The following is a 21,196-nucleotide window of genomic DNA, read 5'->3' as shown; positions in this document are numbered from 1 at the left end:
AAAGGCGTTGCGAAATAGTTTGAAGGGTATCCGTAAGTGGAATACGCACAAGTTATTGCAACTTAGAGTCAAGTTTTACAACATAAGGCATTTCACAAATGGTCAAAACGAATTCTTTTGAAACTTAAGTAAATGCACACACAGTTCGATTGGAAACCTGAGAAGAAAAACACAAATTTTATGAATAAACACAGTTGCAAAAACTTTCTTTCATTTGCCTCAACATACATACTCGAAGGCAAGAGAAGAGTTGCCCCATCTCCTATTCGATGCCTCTTTTATTCACAACTTGAGCAAATGGTTTTTTTCCTCTTCTCTCCAAATGAGGGAAGTCGAAAAGACACTTTGTGAACTAATTATTAAATTGAGAAATAACTCTTTAATTTCCAAATTCTTTGATTTACTCCAATCCTACACTTACATTAAATTTTCAGAATTCTAACAAAAACAATAAAATTATTTTCTAGCATTAACATGTGGTCAATCCACCACATTATTAAGCTTTGCTCCATTTCTTCATCTCGAGCTCGGTATAATGGTCCTGCATCAAAATGAGATCCATAGTCCAAAGTGCACCACAAGGTCATCACCTCAACAATTTGTAATGATTTATGACATGTTACTCCCAAATTGATCAAGTATTATATGGGTGAGGGACAATATGGGACAAGTTTTCAATAGAGAGTGAGATGTGGAATGGTTGGAAGATTATAGTTGACATCGATATTGACAAGCTTGCTATGAGCATGGTGGAAATTACATAATGAGTTTGTGGGCCTCATCCAAGTGATTCAAAATAATCGAAGAACAATTTACAATGTTTGAAATCATTGCACCTATTTCAATCTATTTTCAAAAGTAGATAACAAATATTAAAAGTTCATTGATACATATTATAGCTTATTTTGCCAAGAAATGCGCTACAACCCAATATGGAGATATATTATAGTGGTACAATGGATGAAGCGTTAAATCAAATAATAATAAAATGTCGATTCAATTAAAAAAGTAATAAATCAATTCAATTCAATTTTTTATATTATATTTTTTATTTTGCTTTAAAACATTCTACAATTCATTATAAAAATGATTTTATAATAATATATGAGATAAATTGTTAGATCAAAAATAATAAAATATAATTTCAACTCAATTAAATAAATAATATTACTTATTATTTAAATTTAAATATGAAATTCTGATTATTAATATAAATTAATATTTTAATTTTCTATAATAAAATTAATATATATGATTATTAATTAAACTTTTTAAATTTTCACATAATTAATTACTAATATAAATAATTATTATTTAAATTCTTACACTATATCAATATTCTATAAATATGAAAAATATTATATTATTTTAATATCAAAATGGCTCACATAAAAAGTATACATTATAAAACCACCATGTGCACATGAAACATATTACGTTATTCTCGTGTTGATATGACCTACACCCATGGCATTTCTCCATGGACATGAAAAGTATTGCATTATACATATTACGGTACTAGATATCAAATATATATATATATATTAAACGAAGGAAGGAAGTAGTACATTATGCCAATACCATAGTAGTAGAGATGAAAAAAATTACATTATACAAGAAGACATGAAAAGTATTTGCAATATACAACATTACATCATGTATGTAAAAAATATTACATTATAGAACGACATGAAAAGTATTTGCAATATACAACATTACATCATGTATGTAAAAAATATTACATTATAGAACGATATGAAAGGTATCATATTCCAAAGACATGAAAATAATTACATTATTAAACAACACATGAACATGAGAAGTATAACATTATTGAATGACACGTGGACATGACAAATATAATATTTTTGGACGATACATGGACATGAAAAACATTATAAAAGCATTTATATTTTTGGACAATAAGTGGACATGAAAATCATGGTATTATTGGATGACAGGGGACATAAAAAGTATTATGAAAAATATTATTTTATTGGACAATACATTGATATGAAAATCATTATGTTATTGGATAATTTGTTTTTTTTCGTTGGGTAATTTGCTAAAAAGTATTTTTTTATTAGACGATTTATGGAAAATATTGTATTATTTGTTTTTATGGGGTAAGTAAATATTTTATTTCCTTTTAAATAGGAGTGCATATGGATATAATAGATATTTTAGGTCAATTTTTTATTGGGAAGATTAGACCATAACCAAAAGTTTTCTTTCTGTAGAGTGGTATAAGATAGTATAGTGTTCAAGAAACCAAAAAAGATTATACATAAACTAAAAAGCAGGCTAGATTGACCATGAGAATAGACTGTGATGCCAAAAAGAAAAATAAGCATGAGCATAGCATATGACTAAGCAGAGGGATCAAAGTTCATAGTTGCAACCTGAATGGACTCCTCATTGTTGTCAAGGGTGTTTCCTATTGGGGGAGGAATAACAAGGGGTTGCTCATTGTGATCGAGGCGTTGGTCTAGGTCTCTCATATGATGAGGCAAATGCTCCAGAGAGTGTAGGATGTCTACTTGATGCTTGAACCAGTACATCATGATTTTATTGAGGAGAAATTTCAAATGCCAATATAAGTTGATGGTGTAGATGTATTGGTTGAAACAATTGCGTTTGTGTTCAATATCCACCACCCAATCTGTCAATTTTGCAAGAACCTAGATGTCTGAGAGTTGATTCCGATGAGAGGCCCCTTCTCACTCCATACGGGAGAGCTCATGTTGGATAGGGTCCAAGGTGAGCTCCCAAAACTAGGTAGTTGTTTCCTTTAGGAAGTGATGGATACATGAATTCCCACAAGAGGCTTGTTCTTGGTAATAAGCTTCTCCTTGGTGAACACACACACACACTAACGAGGCATGGTGAGGGCCAAAAAAAGATTGAAGAGCAAGTTGTCAAATGGGGAAAGGTATAGGCAGAAAGCATAAAGAGAGGAACCCTGTGTAAAAGAGAAAGAGCTAGGTGACAGGGAAATAGAGGAGGCTAGGATCCAATAAAGAAGAAAAAACAAGCATTCCATGAAAAGGATGAGCTAACTCGGTTGGGAGTGAACAAGAAGGGACAATGCATGCCAGAAAAACAACAAAGGAAAGAGGACAACACTAGGTGACAAAGCATAGAGAGAGCACAAAGACACAAAAGCAAGGTAAGAAACATGAGAAGAGCACCAAACAAGAATGTTGGGCAAGGAGATATCAGTAAAGAATTCAAATGTAGAAACAAAGACCAAACGAGGGGAGATATTTAAACCAAAATTTATCAAGAGCACTCCCATTGAAGGCATACGACATCCAGATAAGCACTCATCTTGCATGTTGGAGGAGCCAAAATTAGAGGCAACATCATGCGCATCGAACTTTTGAGAAGATGGAAACAACTGAGTAGGTCATATACTCCTTACTAACAACTAGAAATTGCTACTTAAACTCAAATTCATGAGGGAGGGTTGATTAATTTTGGAGCAACAATTGCATGTCAAGGGTGGTAGAGTAGGACTTGGCTAAAGCTTAAGAGGGTGGGCTAGCCAGTGACCCTAGTTCAGAGTAGTGAGATTCAAAGCTTAAGATGAAAAGAGGGGGCTCTGGCTTCCAACAACACAAAGTGTGAATTGAATCATGAAGAGGGGTGCCATAAACTGCATTGTAGTAGGACTAAATGTCACACCAATGGAAGCTTAGCAAGCAGTCTGGTTGGATAACAAACATTCAAGACTAGGGGAATGATCATGCATGAGTTCAAATGAATTGTGATTAGCCTGTATGTGGTTAGCCCTTAGGATTTATAGTGCGATAAACACTCTTTATGGGGGCGTGTTGCCACATCCCCAGTCGCTTGGCCAAGTGGGATGATGGTAGCCCTCCTCCCCACCCCCAACCTTTTTCACTGTAAACACCCCATCTGGGAGAAAAAAATTACATTATTAGATGACATGACATTTGGATATAAAATACATTACATTATCAACCAACCATTGATGCAAAAATCATTCAACATGAATAATATTATATTATTAAATGACATGACACTTAAATATGAAGAACATTACATTTTTAAACGACACAACGTTTGAATATGAAAAGCATTATATCATTTAACATTTTATTGATGTAAATATGATTTATTTGGATATAATAAATATTACATTATTGGATAACAATTTTTTTTGTTGCACAACACACTTATATATTAAAAGAATTTCATTACATTTATACACGAAAACTTGTATAATTTGGTATATTATTCCAAAGGCTAGAACATGTTTAGGATCTTTTAAATCCTTTATTACAAATTGGTGAGGTGAAAACTCTATTATTTTACCTTCACTTGAATGAGTGATTTGATATTCTAATTAAAAGTTGCAACACAAACTTGGAACACATAATACAGTATTGGAATTTCTGTTATATTCCTTAGTTGTTATAGACTCTATGAAATTTATCATCTCCAACAAATATTTGTTTGGTGTTAAAATCATTAAAAGAAAAAAAATTACCCTTATCCTTAACCATATGATAATATGCTCTGGAATCAATAAGATGCTCATCATCATGAGAAGAAGAGGATGCATTGAAAGAGAAATTTTAAAAAAAAATGTCCATAAGAGCTAAGCCCAGGTGAAATATTTAGAGGAAACAAAAACATGGTAAGCTATCTAAGCCTAGGTTTGACCTATGAACATTTGGTGTGTAAGATGAATGTGCGAACCAACTATACGAGTCAAACAAAATTACTAAAAGAATCCATGTTAGGGACTAATAAATAACCAAGTTCACCAACCTTTCAAAAATATTACATCAATATAAATTTGTTGTCTAGGGGACGTGACAAGTATATGAGAAAAAATATATTAGCATACCCTCAAAGTAGAAAGTGAATGCAAAAGTGAATTAGGGTGGTCATGTTGTTCAAAGATCAAGCGATAAGCATATTTTAAATAGAAAATGAATAATTCAAAAGGTCATCTTGTGAAGGTAAATATGAGTGGATATATGATGGAAGGATGTGATGTCAAAGGTCATGAAATATCTATTAACCACTAAATATAATTCAATTGGTGTTCCTAATATCCCCAACACTATTAAAATATAAGGAAGTGAAGGATTGTTGTTATGTATTAGATCATTTTTGTTGCAATTCAATCAAAGACCATGAATCATTGATTTAGATGAGATTTATAGTCCAAAGTGCACAACAGGGTTATCATCTCAACAATATGTAGTGATTAATGAGATGTTACTCCCAAATTTATAAAATATTATATGGGTGAGAGATAATATGGGACAAGTTTTCAATATAGAGTGAGGTGTGGAACAGTTGGAAGATTATAATTGATGATGACATACACAAGATTGCTATGAGCATGGTGGAAATCACATAATGAGTTTGGGGGCATCATCCAAGTGATCCAAAACATTCAAGGAATAATTTATAATATTTGAAATCACTGCACCCATTTCAATCTATTTTCAAAAGTATATCACAAATCGTAAAAGTTTATTGATACATATTTGAGTTTATTTTGCCAACAGACACTCTATAGCCCAGTATGGGGTAGATATTGTAGTGATGTGTTAGATGAAGTGTGAAATTGAATAATAATAAAACATAATGTTGACTCAATTAAAAAGTAATAAAAATAATAAATTGATTCAATTCAATTTGTTATATTGTATTTCTTATTATGAGGGAGATGTTGTAGTGATGCATTAGATGAAGTGTGAAAAAAAAAAAAAAAAAAAAAAACATAATAATAAAACATAATGTTGATTGGACTAAACAAATATTAAAAAAAAATAAAAAATTATATGTTTATTGATTAAATTTAAATATAAAGTTATGAAATATGATGGTCATGAATATGAATCATTATTTTAATTTGTATGGTAAAATGAATGTTTATGTGTGTGTATGTGTGTTTATTTTTAAATAAATGTTTATTATCCCTACGAAAAACATAAGTAAACGCAATCCATTTTGCGTTGACAATGAATTAATTTTGACTAAAAATTAAACAGTATTCCCTGTCGCGGCAGGGATATACCACATTCGCGATGACCATCAAATAAATTGAACCTTAGACTAAAAATTAAACGTATATGCTATAATGCCAACATTATAAAATCAAATAAAATAGTTTTTTATTATTTTAATTTTATTTTTTCAAGCTTCTCATTAGTTAATATTCTTGGGGTCTTATTATGTAATTATAACAACGTTGCGGTCACGGATTAGACTGACACAACTGAACATTCGTACCAACAATTTTGCAGGATTTGTAATTCCCAAATCAAATGTGCGTGATTGTCAACGTTTGCTTCCTATGCCATTTAAAATTAAAGAGAACATAAATCAATGTCCAAATCAAGCATTCATTAAAGTCCTTCCACCACTCTTAATATTGTACACGCCAACTATGTGCAATTATAATTTTAATGTGTTGTCTTCGTAAGTATTTTCCCATAACAATTTATGTCAAATTCCCACAACCATTTTTCATCTTTTTTATGACTAAAATATAGTTAGATTTATTTGTGTGATTGGATAGTTAAAAACAAGGTAAATAATTGATTTTGTTAATGAGCATTTGAATGACACCTACGCACAATCTAATTAAAAATGCTCTATTGTGTGATTGGATAGTTAAAAGCAAGGTAAATAATTGATTAAATTTAAAATACGGAAGTATTATTTAAATTATATTTTAAACAATTTCACTAAATTGTCTTATGAAATGATACATTTTATTTTGAGAAATATAAAAATTATTAAAAAATGTAATAATTAGATAAATTATTATTCTACAATACTTAGGTTACATAATTTTTAATTTATTGGTTTTTGAAATACACCGTTTTCATCATCAAAGATTTTAACATATTTTTTTCTAACGTCCTTGATATAATGGTTAGTTAAATTATAATTATATATTTTTTAAATGACATTTTTAATATCAATTTTTCCAAAGCCTTTATTCACTTTTAAAGGTCATAAAGTTATTAATGCAAATGTAATTTCTTTTATATATTTTTGACAATACATTGGAATCTAGCTATGCAAGTCATGGTCAAATTGTCACTAGTCAATTTTGCCTAAAATATAAAAAAAAAAAAAAAAAAAAAAAAAAAAAAAATTAATTGAAATATCTTTAAATTATTATACATTCAAAAATACATTATTAAAAAAATATATATCGTGATTTTGTTAAAAATTATATCACCTAAATATAATAATGTAATTGTGTATTTAATACATAAAACATTACAGCGTCAACATTTTCTTAATTTGTTAGTTCGTTTATTTTATTGTGTTTGATAAAAATCACTACTTGAGTGTTCATTTCACTTGTGTAGAACATATACTTTTTTTCATGTTTAGTATATTCATATATATTTTTGATATTATCTTGAGCATATTCATATGTATTGGTACAAATGTAATTTTGTATAAAAATAGAATTTGATGAGAGGTTTATATATATATATATATATATATATATATATATGCTTGCAGTTTTAGTTAGCACATTTCCAATGCAAGATAACAATATTTTTTTTACTATTTTTGGTAGAAACATTTTTTGTTTTGGAAGTATGGTTCTAGAATTTTGGTTCCAAAGTTCAGATACTATAAGTCCGAGGCCATTAGCAGTATTTTATGGCTACTAAAAAAACTTCGTTCATTCACTCATGATTGTGTTTGATAAAACTCTCTACTTGAGTGTTCATTTCACTTGTGTAGAACATATACTTTTTGTTCATGTTTAGTATATTCATATATATTTTTTATGTTTATATTCATATATATTTTTGATGTATATATTCATAAAATTAACTTTTTAATAGTAGCAAATAACAATATATATTATTTAATTTTTGTTTTTAGGATTTCAGATAAATTAAATTAAATTAAACCAATCTAGATCTATCTTAACTCGGATCTACATAAAATAAAAAGTATTTTATTAGCCATTATTTTAGTGTGCATTTCCAATAATGATAATCATGCAATTTGATATGTGACCTCACAAATTATTGGTGGCCTGGGTGCAGGTGATATAGACAAATGCCCAAATCCTGATATGATTTCTTCTAATTCTCGTTGAAATCCTTCTTCTTCTCTCACTGGAGTATCAGTCATCTATTTCTAGGCTAACTGTTTATAAATGCCCTTTACCTTCGAAATCACCACTCTTTCCCCCTTAATCACCCCAACCCTTTTTATCAACACAATTTATTACATAGAGCCTCTTATCCTCTATCGGGACTATAATTCCATAGGAATTATAAAAATACACTATCGGAGGGCTTTTGAATGGAAATAACGCAAATAGTGTAAAATACACTATCGGTGCTGTAAACCAAAGAAAATGTGTTTAAACGCAAAATACACAGTCGGCGGGCTTTTATTCCAAAGGAATGGAATAACACTATCACGCTTAAATACACTATCGACGACTTATTTCACGGGAACTGAAATAACACTATCAGCGCTTTAACATCAGTGATTCCCCGATGTGATATGACACATGGCTATCGGCAATCGCTATCGGTGATTCCAATACACCCCGCTAAGCACTCCCCGCTAAGACTTGCGATGCGATAACACTCGCGAACCCGATATGCTATCAAAGACTCCCTATAATATTTCAAGCCCGAGGTATCGCTACTTCGGACTTCGGCGCTTTGAAGGGTTAATTCCCCTTCGCTATGGTTCTGCGATGAGATATTGGTTCGAACCCGATATGGGTATAAGCCAGATGTGATAATATTTCAGGTCCGGAACTCTATTCCAGCTAAGTATTTTCACGATTTCCCTGTGTAAAATAGAGTTTTGCCTACGGAACTCTGTAATGCAAATAAAGAAGCCAGGGCTTGCCAATATGAAGGAAACACAGTCTAAAGGCTTCAACCAAAGTATTAATTGGAAAATAAGGCTAAATCACTGATATTCAGACTCAGAAGAAAGCAACGAAGCCAAATACACATACAAATACCAGTTAACAGCAAACACAGTTCTGATGCACAGAAAAGCTTTCGGAGGTCACCACGCCTCTGGGATCGACCAATACATAGAGAAAAAACCCTTTTTCCCTTGAAAAATATGTGATAAAGGCATGCGGTCCAAATCCCATTACAATAGCATCAAACTTACATATGTACTGGTTCATGTTAACAACTAGTTCCTAAAACAGGGGCTTTATTTAATACAACTATTAATTCTGCGAGATATCCTCCTCGAGAACCTCCACAATGCTTAACTAATCCTATTTTTTCAGCGAGGACATCTCCTCGAGAACCTCCGCTATGGCTTAACTATTTAGTATTTATTATATCATGATTTATTCCTAGATTCTATCTCTAGGCTAAACTAGAAAAACATGGAAATTGATGGCTAAAGGATCCCACTCCTTTACTTGTAGATTTTTTTGTGTTTTTGGAATAAATTTGAAGATTTTCCCTCTAAGTCTCATGCTCCTGCATCATAATCCTGAGGACAAAATTCTTCATGGGCTCCTGTCCATGAGCTCTTCTACAGAACTGCCCAGCGTCTGTAGTATGCTTTCTGTTACCTAAGTAGCTTCAGTGGTTGGCTGATCCTTCCATTTTACCAAATACTAAAAGTACTCCTGTCCTCTGGTCTTCTTGAACACATTTTTATCTAAAATCCTTTCTGGTTGTAACTCTTTTGTTTTAGGTAATTGCTTTACCCAGTCAATCTCTTGTGTTTCTTGATCTTATGTTGTTTCATCTACAGTTTCACCTTCATACTTGTATAGGTCAGCAACATTGAAAATTGGAGATATTCCAACATCAAGGGGTAATTCAATCTCATATGCATTTTCAGAAAACTTCCTTAATACTCTGCATGGTCCAATTTTCTTGAACTTCAATTTGTTATACTCCCTCTTTGGAAATATTTCCTTTCTGAGGTGTGCTAATACCAAATCTCCAACTTCAAAGTTTACCTCTCTTCTTCTCATGTCTGCTCTGGTCTTGTACTTGATGTTGCTATCCTGCAGTTGTTGTTTCACTTGTTCATGTATTGCTTGCATTTCTAAAGCAAAATCTTCTCCCTATGCACTTCTCATCTCTTATTTTCCCATGTTTCTCAACTCAGATACTCCTCTTGGGTGCATTCCATAAACTATATGGAATGGACTCTGTCCTGTACTTCTGTTAGGTGAATCATTGTATGCATATTCAGGTTGTGCCAACACTTGATCCCACTGTTTTGGATGTTCTGCAGTAAGACTTCTCAAAAGATTGCCCAAACTCCTATTTACAACTTCAGTTTTTCCATCACAAAACTCTGTTTTACACAGGGAAATTGTGAAAATACTTAGTTGGAATAGAGTTCCGGACCTGAAACCTTATCACATCTGGTTTATACCCATATCGGGTTCGAACCAATATCGCATCGCAGAACCATAGTGGAGGGGAATTAACCCTTTAAAGCGCCGAAGTCTGAAGTAGCGATACCTCGGACCCGAAATATTATGGGGAGGCTTTGATAGCATATCGGGTCCGCGAGTGTTATCGCATCACAAGTCTTAGCGGGGAGTGCTTAGCGGGGTATATTAGAATCGCTAATAGCGATTGCCGATAGCCACGTGTCATATCGCATCAGGGAATCACCGATGTTAAAGCGCCGATAGTGTTATTTCAGTTCCTGTGAAATAAGCCGCTGATAGTGTATTTAAGCGCAATAGTGTTATTCCATTCGTTTGGAATAAAAGCCTGCCGACTGTGTATTTTGTGTTTAAACGCATTTTCTTTGGTTTACAATGCCAATAGTGTACATTACACTATTTTGATTATTTCCATTCAAAAGCCCTCTGATAGTGTATTTTCTGATAAAGGATAAGAGGCTCTACGTAATAAATTGTGCCAATAACAAGGGTTGGGGTGATTAAGGGGGAAAGAGTGATGATTTTGAAGGTAAAGGGCATTTATAAACAATCAGCCTAGAAATAGATGACTGATACTCCAGTTAGAGAAGAAGAAGGATTTCAGCCAGAATTAGAAGAAATTATTTCAGGATTTGGGCGTTTGTCTATATCGCCTGCACCCAGTCCACCATTAGTGGTATCAGAGCCTAATAGTGGCCTAGGTACAGGCGATATAGACAAATGCCCAAATCCTGATATAATTTCTTCTAATTCTGGCTGAAATCCTTCTTCTTCTCACACTGGAGTATCAGTTATCTATTTCTAGGCTGATTGTTTATAAATGCCCTTTACCTTCAAAATCACCACTCTTTCCCCTTAATCACCCCAACCCTTGTTATAGGCACAATTTATTACGTAGAGCCTCTTATCCTCTATCGGGACTATAATTCCACAGGAATTATAAAAATACACTATCCGAGGGCTTTTGAATGGAAATAATGCAAATAGTGTAAAATACACTATCGGCATTGTAAATGAAAGAAAATGCATTTAAATACAAAATACACAATCGATGGGCTTTTATTCCAAAGTAATGGAATAACATTATCGCGCTTAAATACACTATCGGCGGCTTATTTCACAGGAATTGAAATAGCATTATCGGCGCTTTAACATCGGTGATTCCCCGATGCGATATGACATGTGGCTATCGACAATCTCTATCGGCGATTCCAATACACCCCGCTAAGACTTGTGATGCGATAACACTCGCAGACTCGATATGCTATCAAAGCCTCCCTATAATATTTCGGGTCTGAGGTATCGCTACTTCGGACTTCGGCACTTTAAAGGGTTAATTCCCCTCTGCTATGGTTCTGCGATGCGATATTGGTTCGGACCTGATATGGGTATAAGCTAGATGTGATAAGATCTAATATGCAGGTTATTGGCTTATGGTGTTGTGCTCGATCTGAACCAAGGATGAACCTTAGCGTTTGATGAAGGATAAGATCTAATGATGTATTAGGATCTTAAGGCTTGAAGTGAATTATCTTTATGTGGTTTGATCATGTGTCTGCATCACTGGCGCATGTTGTAGTATGTAAATATGATGATCTGGGTATGATTGAAGTCTGGAATAGTTGTAATGTTTAAATCATCATTTACAGATCTGTGCACAGGTTTACTTTAGAAAAGGAGTGTATACACGCTGGTTTTGCGTATCAAAGCAGTGTATACATCATAAATTTGATTTGCAGATTTGTACGTTGGTTCGCTTTGAGGAAAGCATGTATGCAGGCAAGTTCGAAACATGGAAGTAGTGTATACCTTATAAAATGTGTTTTATTTGCTTCTGTTTGCTGTTGGAGTATTCTGGGTTCTGGCTTGGGGTCTGGTTACTGTATTCTGGTAACAACATTCTAAATGATCAGATTGATGGGTTTTCAAAGTGGTTGATTGATTCGGTTGTGGTTGGTTCAAAAGGAGATTGGTTGATGCAAATGTATTTGATGATTGAATGATGTTGTTGATGGATCCAGTCTGAAAATTTATGAAACGTGGTCCTTGGTAGAAAAGAGAAGGTTGTATCCTTCTATAGGCCACTGCCTATGTACTAGTAAACATATCAGCTAGTACAAGAGCTAGGGGGTTGTAGCTCCCTTCCAGTAGAAGCTGGAGAATGAGAGAAGGTTGTAGCCTTCTGTAGGTAGAAGCCTGCGTACTGGTATAAGACTGCACCAATACAAAAATTGTAAGCAGAATTTTCTTATTATAAAAAGAAGATAGAAATGACAGCAGCAAGTGGTTTTTACCCACATTGGGTTTCCACCTTATATCTTACTGTTCTTATGTGTTGCTTATGTGTGATGCTTTATTCTGCTTTTACTGCACTGTCTAATGAATTCTTGATATACTGATTGAAGTTCAATACATGATAATTTGGGTAAATCTAAAGATCTCTGCATATACGCTGGTTGCATTACGTACAGTTGCGTATACACACTAGTTCACTAACCTGAAGTAGCATATACAAATCAGTTTTTGAAAATTAAATTATTGATCTAATAATACTGATTCACCCCCCTCTCAATATTATTTCCAACAATTTCCTTGCTGAACAGATAGGATTAGTTAAGCATAGTGGAGGTTCTCGAGGAGGATGTCTCACAGAACTAATAGTTGTATTAAATAAAGCCCCTGTTTTAGGAACTGGTTGTTAACGTGAACCAGTACGTAAGTTTGATGCTATTGTAATGGGATTTAGACTGCATGCCTTTATCGCATATTTTTCAAGGGAAAAGAGGTTTTTTCTCTGTGTATTGGTCGATCCCAAAAATGTGGTGACCTGCAAAAGCCTTTATGTGCATTAGAACTGTGCTTGTTGTTAACTAGTATTTGTATGTGTATTTGGCTTCGTTGATTTCTTCCGAGTCTCAATATCAATGATTTAGCCTTATTTTCCAATTAATACTTTAGTTGAAGCCTTTAGACTATGTTTCCTTCATATCGTCGAGCCCTGGATTCTTTATTTGCATTACAGAGTTCCGCAGACAAAACTCTGTTTTACACAGGGAAATCGTGAAAATGCTTAGCCGGAATAGAGTTCCGGACCTGAGATCTTATCACATTTGGCTTATACCCATATTGGGTCCGAACCAATATCGCATCGCAGAACCATAGTAGAGGGGAATAAGACAGATGTGATAAGATAGTTGAACACCTTAGAATTCAACCATATCGAGTCCGAACCTTGGACCAATACCATGGACCAAATACTTCGGACCAAAAATTTAGTTTTCCAAGGTATACGCACTTTTTCTTCTGTGAAAAATCATGTGTACGTATACGCGACTTGTATACATTGAACCTGCGTGTATACACAGCTTGGTCAATGGTGAACCTGCATATACCACTCTTTCTTCATTCAGTGAAGACTAATCTGTCATTCTTTGTTGTTTACCTGCTATACTGTGATCTTTCATCTGAGTGAGTTTCCTTCTGAACTGATTCCTTGAAGCTGCCCTGCATTTCATTGCATCATTTCTTCCCTGGAGTTCTTGTACCTTTGATCACAATTTCTCCTGTATCAAGCTCACAAAAAACACATCCATTTGATCGAAACACTACTTCATTTCCTTGATCACACATTTGACTCACAGTCAACAGGTTGTGCTTTAAGCCATCAACATACATAACATTCCCAACTTTAACTTTTTCTTTCAAGAAAACAAAGCCTTTACCTTTTATGATAGCAGGAGTGTCGTTTCCAAATGAGACACTCTTTTCCTTTTCTAAGGCATTATATGAGTGTAGTTTTTCTTTGTCACATGTCATGTGTTTTGAGCATCCACTATCGATGTACCACTGGTTTTCTTGTCCTTCTGCATACAAGGCTATACCACATCTTTCTATTTGTGGTTCTTTCTTTCTCCATATTTTGGGATTTAATGGAGTTTGCTCCTTTTGAGATATTTGCCGAAATTTACTCCTGCATTTAGATTCTTCATGGCCAAAGTTGTTACAGATTGAGCATTTTATTTCATTTTCAAGAAGAGAAAAGTTATTATAGGAACTTTTCTTGATCCCTATCACATTCCTTTGATTTCGTGCTTCTCTAGTCATGATGGTTTTGTAAGCAACACATTTAGCAGCTTTCTGTCCAAAATTATGACATGAGAAACATTGACCATTAAAGAAGTTCCTACGATTATCGAATCTACTGACCTGGTGATTGTAGTTTCTATTGATATTCATCTTTGAAGCAAATTGAGTACGATTTACCTGAGGTTGGTTGTGGCTTCTGTTCATCCTTGAAGTAAATTGAGCCTGATTTACCTGGTGATCTGCTTTATGCCTTTGTTGACAATTGTCAAACTGTCCACTGCTCTTTGCTGCATCAAGATAGCTTTTAGTGGAGTTTGACGACTTCTATGATTGGGATGTTTCTTCAGTATATCCAAGACCTATCTTTATTAGAGGAGAACGCTGCACTTTGATAATTTCATTTAAGGTTTATGATCCTTTAGCAAATCTAAGATTGAGAGCTTTTGTTTTCTCAAGATCCTTTCTTAGACCCACAATTTCGCATTCTAGTTTTTCATTGTGCTTTTCTCTTTCAGCAAGTTGGTATATCAAGGTATCTATAATCATATTATTTTATTCTAAACATATTTTGAGTTTAGAGATTTCTTTATAAAGGTCGTCTTCATCTAAAACATCCAAGAAATCATCATCTTCATAAGCCATCAGAAGTCTATAGTCATTATTATTTTCATCTTCATCACTATTTGATAAACCATCGCTATCTTCATGAGTATAGTAGCTCTTTTTACTTACACTTTGTTTTCTATTCTATTTTGCAGATTCCTTTCCTTTATCATTTTTATCTTTATGAGGACATTTGGCAGCATAATGACTAACTCTACCACAAGCAAAACATTTGAAAGGTAGTTTACCTTTGAATCTTTCGGAACCCCGTTGAAGCTTCTTGACAAAGTTTAGTTCCTCTTCTTCTTCTTAAATATGTCTTGATTCATTGAGTTCTTCTTTTCCTTTTGCTGAAGCTTTAAATGCGGCTTCTCTCATATCTGATGGACCTCCTTTTCTCATTTCAAAGGCAGTTAAGATTCCGTGAAGCTGTGTCATAGTAATAGTCTATAGATCCTGCTTTTCTTCTATGGCAGATACTTTTGATTCAAATTTAGCAGATAAGGATCTTAAAACTTTTTCAACTAAGGTAACTTCCTTTATCTCTTCACCCAGATTCTTCATGCAATTAACAACCTCATCTACATGTAAGAAGTAACTAGCTATACTTTCATCATTGTGCATCTTGAGAGTTTCATATTGAATTTTGAGAGTTTGCAGTTTAGCACGTTTTACCTGAGAGTCTCCTTCGTAGCTTAGAACGATTTTGTCCCATATTTCTTTGGCTAATTTGAGCTGCATAACTTTGACAAACTCTGATTGTGACAGACTTCCCAATAATGTATTGACCGCCTTGGCATTGGTTTCATATTTCTTTTTACCTGCCGTATCTGTAGGAATTGCTAATGGAAATGTATATCCTCCTTCCACAATTTCCCAAACATCTGTTCCAAGTGATTGAAGATAGGATGTGGTTCTTACCTTCCAATAAACAAAGTTGCTCCCATCAAATATTGGTGGTCTGATGGATCCCCCGCTTTCTTGATTACTCATGATGATGGATCTTCCTTCAAGCGATCAAGCTTCTTCTGAAAGGACCCGCTCTGATACCAATTATTAGAAATAACACTGAGAAGGGGGGTGAATCAGTATTATCAGATCAATAATTTAATTTTTAAAAACTGATTTGTATACGCTACTTCAGCTCAGTGAACTAGCGTGTATACGCAACTGTACTTAATGCAACCAGTGTATATGTAGATATCTTTAGATTTACCCAAATTATCATGTATTGAACTTTAATCAATATATCAGGAATTCATTAGACAGTGCAGTAAAAACAAAATAAAGAATCACACATAAACAACACACAAGAACACCAAGATATAAGGTGGAAACCCAATGTGGGTAAAAACCACCTGCTACTGTCGTCTCTGTCTTCTTTTAATAATAAGAAAATTATGTTTACAATTTTTGTATTGGTGCAGTCTTATACCAATACACATGCTTCTACCTGTAGAAGGATGCAACCTTCTCTCGTTCTCCAGCTTTTACTAGAAGGGAGTTACAACCCCCTAGCTCTTGTACTAGCTGATATGTTTACTAGTACGTAGGTGCCGGCTTACAGAAGGCTACAACCTTCTCTTTTCTACTAGGGACCACGTTTCATAAATTTTCAGACTGGATCCATCAACAACATCATTCAATCATCAAATATATCTGCATCAACCAATCTCCATTTGAACCGACCACAACCGAATCAATCAACCACTTTGACAAGCCATCAATCTGATCATTCAGAATGCTGTCACCAGAATACAATAACTAGACCCCAAGCTAGAACCCAGAACACTGCAATAGCAAACAGAAGCAACTAAAACATATTTGATAAGGTATATGCTACTTCCATGTGTCGAACCTACGTGCATATGCGCTTTCCTTAGAGCGAACCAACATACAGATATGCAAATCAAATTTATGATATATACGCTGCTTTGATATGTAGAACCAACGTGTATACACTCCTTTTCTAAAGTGAACCTGCATACAGATATGTAAATGATGATTTAAACATTACAACTATTCCAGACTTCAGTCATACCCAGATCATCATATTTACAGACTACAACATGCGCCAGTTATTCAGATACATGATCAAACCACATAAAGATAATTCACTTCAAGCCTTAAGATCCTAATACATCATTAGATCTTATCCTTCATCAAACGCTAAGGTTCATCCTTGGTTCAGATCGAGCACAACACCATAAGCCAATAACCTGCATATTAGATCTCACACTTCATCAGATATTCGATACTTGCACACTTGGCCTAATGATCTTCTCCTCCTTTTATAGTTTTAGGCCTTTCTCAATACCATGGACCAAAACCACTTAGGACCCAATACCTGGGGTCAATACCTCGGACCAGATACCTTGGACCAATACCATGGATCAAAATACCATGGACCAAATACTTCAGACCAAAAATTTAGTTTTCCAAGGTATACGCACTTTTCCTTTTGTGAAAAAACGTGTGTACGTATATGTGACTTGTATACAGTGAACCTACGTGTATACACAGCTTGGTCAATGGTGAACCTGTGTATACCTCTCTTTCTTCATTCTGTGAAGACTGATCTGTCATTCTTTGTTGTTTACCTGCTATATTGTGATCTTTCATCTGAGTGAGTTTCCTTCTGAACTGATTCCTTGAAGCTGCCCTGCATTTCATCACATCTGTAAACACTACTGTCATGCATTCTCTCACATCTGATATCTCTTCTGTAGATTCATCATATACAAGTGAGTTGTTCTGCTACAAGTGGGTTGCCATCAAGTACAACACATACATCATAATGCCAACAATCTCCTCGAGAACCTCCACTATGGCTTAACTATTTAGTATTTATTATATCATGATTTATTCCTAGATTCTATCTCTAGGCTAAACTAGAAAAACATGGAAATTGATGGCTAAAGGATCCCACTCCTTTGCTTGTAGTTTTTTTTGTATTTTTGGAATAAATTTGAAGATTTTCCCTCTAAGTCTCATGCTTCTGCATCAATTATCAAAAATATGTACTACATACATAAAATACTAAAAGTACATTCTAGGATATATATTTATTTAATATATATTAATAACGTATAATGATTTTTATTAAAATGAATAATGTTAATATAGGAAATAACTTTCACTATGTTAATGATGTAATATACTATTAAGTATTTTTTAAAATAAAGTATTATGAAATAAAATAAGTTGTTTTTTTGTTTTCATAATAGTGAAAGGTTAGATAATAAAAATAAGTCTTTTTAAAATGTGATATATAGATTTACATTAAATTTTTAAAATATTTGTAATAATATTGGTATTCTTAATTTATTAATTCATCAAAATTATAAAGAATTTTAAAAAAATTCTAATTTTTAATTTTTTTTTTTAATAGAAATAAAATTGTAAAACAAACTATTTATTTCTTTGTGATTTTTCTTAAAGTTTAATACACCAAAGTTGATCTTATACAAGGTAATAATCATCATGGTTGTTGTCATCAATATTCATATAATTAGTATAAACTTGAAATAGGTGAAGGGAACATTGAAGTGAATTGAGGATGCACATATAAGTTGAGTTGAGAAATAGTTTTTGCTATTTTGGCTTGTATAAGATTGCAAATTAATGACTAAGTATCTCATTTGTGGTTATTGGAGCAATTGACTAATTATCATTGAAGATCCCATCCTTAGCTATCTTCAATGAGCTAGGACTTAAATTCACTAGACTAAAGTGAAACCTCTTTGGCTACCATTGTCATTTATTTAAAGAAACAATAACATGACACTTGAGAGATTGATGGCTCCTAGAAAAGATGTAATGAAGATAAATTTTTATAGTCAATAATGGCATATATCACACCATGGAGAGTGAGGGTGGCAAGTGGCCATGTGGTCTCATTTTTTCTTAATTTAGTTCATTGATCAAAATATATGCATTTTCCATTTGTGACATGTCCAAATGGTAGTAAAGTAAACATAATTTACTAACAATTATCATCTACCATGATTCTTCAATACATATACAACAAGAAGCAAGTTGTTAGAGGGGGAATGTGACATCTATTCTTCCCTAAGTCAAATGAATCAATGCTTGCAACACACTCTAAACAACCCACTAACTCAACATTGTGTTACATGGTATCTTATTTCAATTCTCTTTTTGTTTTGGACAACACTTAGCTATATATAAGAGGAACTTATTAATGGAGAGAAAATTCAAAATCAAAATATCTAAATATTATCCAAATACTTCCTCTTTAAATTAAAAAATAATGTTATTTAAAAATAATTTATTTTACTCTGATAAAAATAATAATTATTTTATATTTTAAATTTACATATGAATAAAAATAATTAAATGACAGTCACAATTAATGAATAATAAAACCATTTAATCAATCAATATATTAAATTAAAGTAAAATAATAAACGGATTTCATAAATATATGAGTGAAATTAATCAATCTTAATTAAAATCAATAAATAAAATGTAAAACAATTCCATATTTTAATTATTTTAATTTAGTTGTCCACAGAGTCTTGGATAGACGGTGATTGAGTGCCTTGTTAATCCACTCTTAGATTTTAGGTCACTCGTTCATTTTCCCTCCCTATTTAGGTGTTATTCTTGGACATGAACATGATGTAGTCTCATTGTTTTCAAACTTACCGAATTTTTTTTATTTTATTTTAGCTATATTTAAACTAAGTGGCAAGGAACTCTAGCTATATAACCTTATTAATTGAGATTGTTAAATTTTTATATATTTACATCGAACGTCTCCCTTTTGAAATTGGTCAAAATATGCATTCCTCTAAATCCACTTCATCTCCATTTGACATGTGTTCGTCTATTATTTTGCCTATTAAATAACATCTGTTCAAAATTTGATAGATATTATAAATAACGCATCGTACACGTTGCATGCATAAGAGAATACGTAGGGTAGCGAAGGAATATCCGTTCATAAATTCAATCGTTCAATCTAAATAATGCAAGGAATCCGAAAAATTTAAATCGAACAATAAATTCCTCAGATTTATTTCAGCTTTAAAGAATGCATATGTTATTTTTCGAGAAACGAAATAATAGTTGATAAGAGTTAGAAATTTCCAAAACTAAAAATTTCTTTTATTAGCTGCTATGCCACAATTTTTATTAAATTTAAAGGTAAGGTTGTATTTTTTAAAAAATTTGGACCATTTATCAATTTGTGCGTGTAATGGTTGGGCAGGGGCTATCCTAATCTTCTCTGTATCGTTTCAATTTGCGCAGGGACTATCCTAATCTTCTCTGTATCGTTCCAATTTTATCGGATGTCTCCGAAAAAACAAAAGTAAGCTTGTATTATTAGTAATATTATTTCTTCTGTCAATTAGGGAAGAATCTGGCTTCCCTTTCCACATTCTGCACCTTTTCATTCTCTTGTCCATGCACTCTACTTCTAATTCTTAATTTTGTTGCACTCTACTTCTGATTCTTAATTTTGTTGGATTTTTTTTACAGTGGGTATTTTTATCTAGATTGCCAATTTCTTGGGCCAGTCAATTTTTTGAGCACGCTTATATCCATCTGATTACAGAATATTCCAGAATCAGCAATCAATATAAACTCAGGACTTGCTATAGTGGGTAAAAGATGCTGCATGTGCTTCAATACTTAATTTTGACACATTCTATCTTTCACATCTGCGTGACATCCCTCTTTAGACTTCAACTCCTCAATTGCGTTCGCAAGCTCTCTGTTTAAAGCATCAAAGTAGTCTGGCAAGTCCTCCATTTTATTCTATCCAGAGCTTCCTCCCAGAGAATACATAAATGTGAGGAGGAAAGTGCGAAAAGGGTACTCCCAAAGGCAAGGCCATCAATGGTAATGGGATGTGCAAAAGAGAGAACAACTAAAAGTAGAGTAGTCAGTGGTAATTCTGGCGAAGACTATGAACTCTGGTCACTGATAAACTCTGGTGAGAGGACGCCTTTTTATGAGATTTGAGGTATCTGGGAAAAATCTAGCCCACTACAATAGACATGAGACAACATGAATGAAGGTAATCATCCATCGAAGTGGTTATGA

The 21,196-nt window shown here is 33.2% G+C and overlaps 1 pseudogene; it reads right to left on the bottom strand.

Moving 5' to 3' along the window:
* Positions 1-20,311: 20,311 nt before the first annotated feature.
* LOC149182128 (U6 spliceosomal RNA) lies at positions 20,312-20,425 on the bottom strand (annotated as a pseudogene).
* Positions 20,426-21,196: the final 771 nt, after the last annotated feature.

This window comes from Pinus tabuliformis, chromosome 3_2, assembly GCF_031772625.1.
Source record: "Pinus tabuliformis cultivar Carrire ecotype Pingquan chromosome 3_2, CPIR1, whole genome shotgun sequence".
Taxonomy (NCBI): Eukaryota; Viridiplantae; Streptophyta; class Pinopsida; order Pinales; family Pinaceae; genus Pinus; species Pinus tabuliformis.
This window is presented reverse-complemented; position numbering and strand designations above follow the sequence as displayed.